This window comes from Mastigoproctus giganteus, chromosome 2 (genome assembly GCF_048544385.1).
Source record: "Mastigoproctus giganteus isolate SK-2022 chromosome 2, ASM4854438v1, whole genome shotgun sequence".
Taxonomy (NCBI): Eukaryota; Metazoa; Arthropoda; class Arachnida; order Uropygi; family Thelyphonidae; genus Mastigoproctus; species Mastigoproctus giganteus.
The window spans coordinates 85,998,007-86,008,733 of record NC_143576.1 but is presented as its reverse complement, the minus strand read 5'-3'; positions in this window follow the sequence as shown (position 1 = coordinate 86,008,733).

Here is a 10,727-nt window from a genome sequence, read left to right as displayed (position 1 = left end):
CTAGGATGATTTTGAATTAGAGCATTCAAAGAAGAGAGAAAGAGAGCAACTGTTAAATTTATTATCCAGATACATGGATTTGTCTGCAAAAGCACCACATCAGTTGAGTTGTTCGCATTCCACATGCATTTCAACCAGAAATTGATTGCCAAATACAATTACTGAGTGCTGGAATTATTGAATACAGTAAATCACCATTTGCTGCACCGTTAGTGCCAGTTCATAAGAAGATTGGCAGTTTGCGTATTTGCATAGACTTTCCCAAATTGAACAGCGTTACAGCACCAGATGCGTACCCAGTGCCAAATATAGAAGATACTCTCAACATGATATGAAAGGCTGTTATTTTCGAAAATGGATCTTGCTTTTGGTTATCATCAGTTATTTGTACATGAAACTGATCGTTTCACGACTGGTTTCATTTGTCATGCAGGTTTATTTAACTATCGACGTTTGCCTTTTGGATTATGAAATTCCCCACAACATTCAACCGTGGCTTACAATTTGCTTTAAGAGGTTTCTTAAAACAAACCTCTTTGTTTCTTAAAACTTTACAGTCCGAAGCTATTTTTATCTATCTGGACGACATTATTTTGTGTTCAGAATCTTTTTCAGACCACCTCCGCAAACTAGAATTAGTGTTTGCAAGACTGAGACAATACAATCTAAAGTTGAAGCCTAGCAAATGTGAGTTTCTAAAAACTAAGATTGATTTCTTAGGGCAATATTGTTAGTGCAGAAGGAGTGAAACCAGATCCGAGGAATGTGAAAGCGGTAAAAGAATGTAAACCCCCAAAGAACGTGAAATAAGTTCGTGGATTCTTAGGAATGTGTAACTTCTATTGTAAGTTTATTCAAGACTTTGCTAGTATTTGTCTTCCTTTGACAAACTAACCAAAAGGTCTGTGCAGTTTGTGTGGAGTGAAGCCGCCAATCAAGCTTTTGAGAAGTTTAAGGAATTGTTAACTTCTGAACCAGTTTTAATATATCCTGATTCCAAGAAAAAGTTCTTTCTCACCACTTATGCAAGTGAGAAGGCCCTTTCTGGAATTCTAGAGCAAGTTGGACAGAAGGGAATTCGTCAGCCTATAGCTCATGTGAGCAGACAGTTAAGAGCAGCAGAACTGAATTATAGTGTTAAAGTAAAAGCACTATCAATTGTTTTCTCCATAAAACAATTCCATCCTTTCTTATATGGAAATTGTTTTACCATAATTACAGACCACAGACCTTTGCAATATCTGCTTCACTTGAAGAACCCGAATGCACGTCTCACACACTGGAATCTGATGCTAATGGGATATAACTTTAAGGTTCAGTATCGCCCAGGAAAGCAATTTCAGAATGCAGATTATCTATGAAGAACAGTTAGTGCATTAGACACACAGACATCCATTGATTTGACCTGGCTAAGTCAAGATAGAAGTGATAGTAACAGTAGCGATCCAAAAGAGCTCACTCGTAAACTGCAACAAGAAGATCCAAAATTAAAACCTATTTTGGAACGAAAGAAAGAAAGATAGAACGTCCTTCACCCAAATTGGCAAATCAGTATTTTTTGAGAAATGGACTGTTATACCATTATACTCTACCATCTGACAAATCAACTAGAGCTGAACCATTAGAGCAACTAGTCGTACCAAATAAATTAAGGGGTGAGATCTTGAGAGTGTGTCATGATGCACATTGTGCAGGACATATGGCTGTTGCCAAACTCTTCAGAGAATTAGGCAGGATTATGTATGGAATAATATGTATTCCAACAGGAACTAACAGGATGTTAGTTCCTGTCCGAGATGTGTGGAAAGATGAGGTTTTAAACCTAAAGCCAAAGCGAATTTGGTTAGAGCTGAATCTGAAGCAAAGCCTTTTTATAAAATTGCAGTTGATGTGTTAGGACCGTTACCAACTTCAGATGAAGGTTATAAGTATATTTTAATGGTAGTGGATCAACGCAAACTTTAGATTTGTCTCCACAAGGAATGGGCACACCACATTGTGATAGGGACCGAATCGGTCTGAAACTCCTTTGCGAGTTAAAAACCACTATCCCCATGCTCCAGGTTCATTTTCCCTCTTTTTAATCACACCACCTCACCATAATGATTAACAAGACGAAAACAAATAAATAAGCATTCCGAAACCCCAAACCTGCCAGCAATAGTGCTTAAATTTATTCGCTTCGCCATAGCATCAATAATTTCAACTGAAGCATAGTTGCTCTTTAACTGAAATTTGAGAATTCTTTCTCATACAAAAAAATAAGCCATAATGAATGAAAAAAAATAAATTTATATATATAGAATAATAAATAAACCAAAAATAAAATAAATATTTTTATGCCGTATGGCAATCAATAATCGCACACTATGAACTAGTAGCGTCAGTAGAAAAAAAAAAAACTTCTTAAAGAAATTAATAAATGGTCTTACCAACCAATAAAACTTCTGGCAGATTTAAACAATAAGAAAGACACCTAGAATTGCTTTTCTTCGTGTGTGGGGGCAGGTGCCTTGGTGATATTATGAGTTATGAAGTATAACTCACAATATGAGAGATGCCTGATGGCATGGAAATGGATCAAACTAGAAGCATTTTAGGACTAAAGTCTCAGTTTGTGCAAAAGTTAACTGTCGTACAAGTTATTGCAAATGCATACTTTTAGTATGTACTACGCAGCAAACTACTAAAGTAGCTAAGAATTGGCATTATTATTATTAGCCATATGATGCCAAGGAAGCACTATTATTATTAGCCATATGATGCAAGGAGACTTATGCTGCACTAGCAAAAAAAAAAGAAAAAGAATGATGATATCCAGCTGAGGACCCTGGGTCTGCCAAGCAAAGTATATCTCATATTTTGAATACCTTAATTCATAACGTGAGATATATACTTATGATATGATGCGATTTCTCAGCTACTTTAGTAGTTTTGTGCATACTAAAGTGATGCATTTGCAATAACCTATACGTCAGTTAACTTCAACGCAAACTGAGGCTTTAGCCCTAAAATGCTTCTAGTTACAACTTTAAGTAAATCCCACACTGTGATCCAGTGTGTGTGTGACAAGTACACTGTGATAATTGCCAGTGGTTCCTTTATCTGCAAATTCTTCATGCACGAATAATCAGTGTTGATAATTAGATCAAGAGTAGTACTCCCTGTGGAATGCCTTTCAAAAATGCTGCTGTAGAAAACAATCATCCAATAAATCCATAAAAAAAGTCTTGCTACTGTGCGAATGACCAACCCACAAGTTCCAGTCAGCATCAGGAAAGTTAAAATCCCCCATTATAATACATTCTAATTTTTGGCCCACTCTATTTCTCTGTATAGTTGTTCATTGTACTCCTCAGTCATTAGGCCTATAATACACTCCTACCCTAATTTTTGCCTTCCCAGTGCTTATTTCATGTCAAATGCCCAACACTGCACCGCCCACGAATGTCAATTGGATGCATTCCCTTAGATTTTATGTTTCTTATCTAACAGTATAACCTCTCCTTCCTTCCAATCCTGTCAATCCTTTCTGTACACATTGTACTCCCCAAATTCCAATTCTGCATTTCTTATAGCAGTCATGGAATAAAAAAATATGTGGAGGACCTAAAGTCTCGAAACTTCATTAGACAGTTGGACAGACAACTTGGGTAGTTGAGACCCGCTAAATACATCGGGGGAAAAAAAAAAAAACAGTAAAGAAAAACCAAAACGAGAAGCGCCAAAAACCAATGGATAGGGCTCCCCCGTACATTGAAATGTACCAACAACCATTGAAAAAAAATCTTCAAAGATTCCGGAGTTAACCTAGCCTTTGGCAGCTCGAAGAAACTATCAACATATACCTAAAAAGCTCAGCTATCAACAAAAAACAATAGATTTCAAACCGCAAACAAACGTGGTTTATGCAATTCCCTGCACACCGGATTGCAATTGCATATATATAGGCAGCACGAGAACATCACTACATATAAGAATCCAAAAACATAAAAGCAGTTTAAAAGTAGCGGCAAATAACAAAGAAAAAACAGACCGAACGGAAAAAAAAATAATAGTTCCGCATTGGTAGCTAATGACTTAGACACAGGACATTACCCCTAAATAAATTTAAGGCTGAGCTGGACAGGCATTTGGAATGAATGAAGGGGTGAAATAGAAGGGTCTTTTTTTTTTTTTTTTGGCTGATGCTACATAAGCTTGCTTTTTTGCATCATATGCCTCTACTAATGCTAATTACCCCTCCAAAAACGCGATAATAATTGACAAACAACACAAAATTTAAGTTAGAAACCACTGAGACACTAGCAATGAGATCAACAAACAGATCAATAAACAATACATAGACCCAATAATAAATCTCTGAAGAATGGGACATAAAACAAATATAAGTTCCACTTTAACAACAGAACATAACACGCCCCCCCCCCCCAAATCCAGGGTCTCTACTAATGGAGATGGGTAGTCATGCACCAGGATTTCCGAGTGTCACCTCCTTTACTACATTTTTTCTTTTGCCAAAAAAAAAAAAAAAAAAAATCTACAATTTCCAAATTCCCAAACTATAAGTGTAATACAGTCAGGCGGGAAATTTCTCCCCCCAACCTATTTTACCATTTTTCGACTACTCAACACACCCCGCCCGCCCCACCACACTTTTGAAATACGGCAATGGAACGTGCCCGGGCTATAAAAGACACGTATTAACCCTCGTTTGAAGATGGTATTAATGAAAAGCCCCCACAGGCTTCAGTACATCATCTCCCGTTATGCTTACAATTACTCCCCATGCAAGGATTTAGTCAAAAGCTCGTTTTTTCCTTCGTCCTCCTTCCATATAATTGCAATTTCAACGCCTTCTGAATTACACCTCACCCGGATGCAGCCGTTCCTGAAGAAAATAACCCCAGGGGCTCACATCTGGTGAGCATGGGATTGGCAGACCCAGGGTCCTGATCTGGATATCATTCTTCTCCTTCTTGATTCCCTTTTACTTCTGATTCTCTCTCTCTCTCTCTCTCGGGGTAATTCAGAAATTTTTTTTTGGTTGGCGCAGCATAAGCCTCAGGCTTCCTTGCATCATATGGCTAATAATAATAATAAAAATCCCAGGTAAGAGTATTCTTCTGCCTTAAAAAAAAATATATAATATTCCTTTAAAATTTCCAAAAATAGCCCATACTACCCTTTTCAAAAAAATTTACAAAGTTTATTTTTAATCCATAATGAGATTGCAGATCCTCTACAAGGAAAAATTACAATAAATTATTAGCATGTCCGATTTTACGAAAATTAGTGGGTATCAACTACCCAAGTTCTGTCCAACTGTTCTTATATCTGTGTGATACCCTGTCTCAGATATTCCAAGAATCTAATCATCGTCTCTGATTTTCCATCAATGATGGATGCCTTTGATGTCTTGACCAGTACTTCAAATGTTTGCCAGGGCAAACAAGCAAAGTCTGAGAAATAATGACACCTTTGAGCTTTGGTCGAACTTTCGGGATATTAACACTCGAACTTAACGATATCGTAAAAACTGTTGAACTCTCGCAAGGTGACATTTCTACTTCGATATTACATTCTCCTGTTCGTGTTTACTGTATTTATTTATTGTCTCATAGTTTTTATTCAGTATGTCTATCACTTTGTTATATTTGCGAAACACGTACTATTTCACAATATAGGTTTTTAGTTTACTACCGCAGCATTATCAATAGCGCTGCGTATTTCCTTGGTACGTGAGATGCAGTAAAGCAAAACACGTGAACAGCAGACGAATTTTGGAAGGCAGATTAAAAGGCATGGAGTTCAGACAGATTTATGTATATTTGTTGGCATTCAAGCTGAGCATATAGCTGCATGTGCAATAACTGTCATGAAAGTTCTGAAGTAAATGCACATCATATTCTTCTCTTTCTGGGTGATTCCTTTCTACTTTTGATTTTCTCTCTCTCAGGTAACTCGGAAATTTTTTTGGCTGGTGCAGCATAAGCCTCAGGCTTCCTTGCACCACATGGATAATAATATGATGCTTCACATCTCGTTATTATCGATACAAAGTTTTCTGAGGTACCTGTTTTTTAAAAAATTTATAAATTAAATCTGATCCTTGTTTATCGCTCCCCATCAAAATTCTTTAAATGAGTATATAGTATTTTCTGTTTTCACTTAGATATACTATGAATGACGAATTAATTGAGAAATAAACTTTTTGTTTGGCGTTTAAGAGATGCTAGGTTCTCAACTCTTGTTCCTTCCATGGGACATTCGTGAGAGGCTATAAAAATCCTTATTGCAACAAGGATTTTTAGTTTTATTGGTTGGTGTTAGCGGTGAAACTAAAGCTCTCCGGGAAGATTAGGCTGCGTTCACACAAGCAGCGTTGAATCCAAGGAGGCGAGTTTCACCCCCGGTGAAATAAAATCCTTCCCCGTTCGAAAAACAGCAATTTTTAGGTAATCCTGCATTTTAGTGTCATGAGTCACGGTCAGCCAGTCACTGCAGCTTGGAACTGTCGTGAATCGTATTATGACGGGCAGTTCCGACTTGATTGAGCATGCGCAACACTCACTCTATCTCCCGGTTGCTGCTGTCTGCCAGCCTACATACTGGGAATTGTCACAGAGCATGCGCGACACTCTCCGTATCTGCCAGTCCATATATTCTGATGGAGAAGTTCCAACTTCACTGAGCATGTGCGACACTCACTGTACACTTGCAATATACTATGTATGCACAGTATTTTTTTTTTCCATTTTCAGAAAGAAAAAAAAACAATTTTCTGACTACATAAAAGAAGTTGATTTTAAAAATGAAAGTAGACAGCTATAAACTATAAAGGAAATAAGTAATTATTGTTAATTTTTAATTATTATTTTCAGAGCCCCCAGTAGAACTCCATGTTGTCCGCCACCTCCGCTGGGAGATGAGCCAGGCTGTTCACGGTACTCTGGCTGCTGTCAGGTATCGCCTGAGCTTCCTGACGGAGAACAACAAAAAAAAAAAAAAAAACCAGACAGCATTATTGAGGGAGATAGCTGAAAGATGGGGATAAAAAGGGAGGAAGAAGAAAGCAAAAAAAAAAAAAAAAGAAAAGAATGATGATATCCACTCAGGACCCTGGGTTTGCCAAGCCCATACTTACCAGATGTGAATCCTGGGGTCTTCTTTGGCTTCCACTAAACTTTTATAAGTCATAAGTGTTTTGTAAATAGTAAAAAGAAATGAAAGTGAGATGAAAAAGGAAAAAAAAAGCGATATGAAAAGTGTTCAGTGACTAAAAAAGTTTGGGAAACATTGCCCTAATCAGTTCCACAAGCTCTGGATCAATTGAAATATTTTGAAAGGGCTTGGCATAATTCCTTTCTTGGAACGGAGTCTTTCTATACGGAGCCTTTTCTAAATCAATGAAGGCAAAGAAGGTATCGTTATTCTTTGCTTTTTTTCTCTACTAGCCTAGGGAAAAACAGCATTGTGTTAATTCAAACATTTAAAGCGAAGAAATAGTGTTCGCAGTTGACGCCTTTTTACCCACATCTTTTAGCTATCTCCCTCAAGTAAAGATTTTTTTTTGTTCTCTGTCAGGAAGCTCAGGCGATCCCTGACGGAGCTACCCTTTTTCGGGCCCGGAAGCAAAGAACATGTTCAGGCCCCTACTTAATTAATGAAAATTGCAAAAAGAGGAGACAGCCAAATACGCCGGGCCCCTAAAGGGTCCAGAGGAAATTGCCTTGCCTGCCTACATGGTACACTGGCAATTAAATTTAAGTACAAAGTACAAAATTACTTTGTACTAGCAATTAAATTTAAGTACAAAACACCCATTAAATTTAAGTATAAAGTGATTATAAGTGTTTTTTTCCCTCAAAAGGACCTTATGACAGAAAGGTGTCACCCACGGGACCTTATGATTGAAAGGTTTGTTTGTTTTAGGGTTTTATGGCGCATTTAGCATCTAAGGCTATAATGCGCGAAGTCAATCGATTGAAAGGAAAGTGTCTTTTACGTTAATTGGCAACTGTGTGATGTGTACAAATTATTACAAATAATCACAAAATATACTCATATTATTATTTTCATAAAACATATTACCTGAAAATAATAGTTAAAAATTAACAATAATTACTTATTTCCTTTATAGTTTTATAGCTGTCTACTTTCATTTTTAAAATCAAATTCTTTTATGTAGTTAGAAAATTGTTTTTTTTCTGAAAACGAAAAAAAAAACAAACAAACTGTGCATACGTAGTACATTGCCAGTGTACAGCGAGTGTCGTGCATGCTCAGTGAAGTCGGAACTTCTCCGTCAGAATATATGGACTGGCAGATACGGAGTGTCATGCATGCTCCGTGGCAATTCCCAGCACGTAGGCTGGCAGACACAACAGCAACCGGGAGATAGAGTGAGTGTTCCACATGCTCAGTCAAGTCGGAACTGCCCTTCATAATACAATTCACGACAGTTCCGAGCTGCGGTGACTGGATGGCTGACCGTGACCCACAACTAAAGTGCAGGATTACCAATTTTTATTTTAATATTCGTTCAAAGACTTCAGACGTTGACATTTTCACCACATTTTTTAATTTTAATTGAAATTTTCTTCTTACTTATAAAATTGTGTAAACAGTTTTTACTATTTAATATTTGGCTATACTTCAGAATTTGAGTACAAGTTTTCTCTGCATAGTGGGCATGGTCTTAAACCACGCCCACTGGAGATATAGTAGAGTCGAGTTCTGTGATTGGGTGATGACTACTGTGAATGCGTAATTTTTGCTTCTGATTGTTTCATTGGATGTGAATTTAGTTTGGTTTAGAGGGAGGTATGAAGTTATCATTTGCACGTGCATTTGGTTTTTTCGTCGCCATTTTCCTGGTGCTGTTAGTATATTTTGTGCTGCCTTTTGCTTAGATGTTTTCTGCTTTTGTTATTATGCCATTTATGCATATTACTCTCTGCTGCTGTCATGTATTATTTTCCTTTTTTGTTGTTCCTTGTTTAGTCTCAATGGAGCGAGTGAATGTGGTGTTTATCCCCCACCATACCGCTGTTTTTGTAGCGGAAAAGGAGTTCCTATTTAAAAACAGTGGTAATGAATATTCTGTCCAAAGATTATGCCCAGCCCTCGCTATCTGCAGTCTTAGGGTGTTTATCCCCCACCTTACTGCTGTTTTTGTAGAGGAAAATGAATTCCTTATTTAAAAACAGCGGTAACGGATATTCTAACCAAAGATTATGCCCAGCCCTCGCTATCTGGAATATTAGTTAGGCTTTTCATTCCCCTCCTCACCGCTGCTTTATAGTGAAAAAAAAAAAAAAAAAACAGATCCCTATTTAAAAAACAGCTGTAAAAGATATTTAAACCAAAGATTAGGTTTTTACGAAACTTCGGAAGATATTTAATTAAAAAACGGACTTATTTTTCAAAATTTATAATTATTTTCGCTTATTTTAATAACATATTGTAGTTTCTCTGGAGTATTACCTAATACAGTGTATTTATTTTATAATAAGATTATAATTAAATTTTATAATAATTATAAAATTGCGTAAACTGATATGACCTTTAGAGGCCATATTATCAGTTTACACAATTTTATTATTATAAAATACAAATTCAATAAATTTATGTCAAATAAACAAAACACAAAAAATCACAACAACTAAGTGTGATACTCTTTGGTGGTACACGGCAAAAATAAATCACTAAAATTCAAAAGACATGAAATTTGCAAAATAATTAAATGGGCAATATTTCTGGCTGTGCAAATTGTAACTAAAAGCCACTATTTCAAGTGTCGGCATTTTCATTTTATGGTTCCCCTTATTTTTACACAAACTGTCTACTTGCAGCTAATTCTTTGTTTGAATATCGAAAACAAGACCGACTGGATCGCAGGCTGTGAATAGGTTTACCTAAATTGGTCCCTCAGTGACAGATGCTGTTGCAATTAGAAAGTTTCAGGGAAAGGGCTAAATGATATCTAGGCAGAGAGAGGAGGGTATTGCAGCCACTATTTCAATTGTTGGCAGTTTTGCTTTATGGTTTTCAGATTCCCTTTATTTGCTTTTTTTTCATAGCATATATTTTATAATCTTTTTATTATATATGTATCTGCACTGTAATATTACATGAAGATAAGATTAGAAGGTCTGAATGAGTTTTTGCATATTTCACACCAAATTGACTCAACATTGCACCGTTCACCAATGCAATTGGATGCACTTCCTTAGATTTTATGTGTTTAACTAACAGCATAACTGCTCCTCCCTTCCTATTCTGTCTATCCTTTCTGTACATATTGTACTCCCCAATTTTCCATGTATTGTAATATTTGAAAAAGGTAACACATTTGCCTTGTCAACATCATTTTTCAGTTTCAAGTGGCAAGAAATGCATTGTAGTCATACATTTGTAAACAAATAAGCATAACGAAAGCATGAGGGGAAAGAGAAAGAAATGCAATAATAGATGCTGGATTTCATAGTGATGATGCCATATCATTGGCACCACACCAAAACCACAAATGTGAAAATTTGGCACTTTTTACCTAAATTTATGGTTCCCCTTATTTTCACACAACTGTCTACTTGCAGCTAATTCTTTGTTTGAATATTAAAAACAAGACCGACTGGATTGCAGGCTGTGAATAGGTTTACCTGAATTGGTCCCTCAGTGACAGATGCTGTTGTAATTAGAAAGTGTCCTGAGGTTGTGTCCAT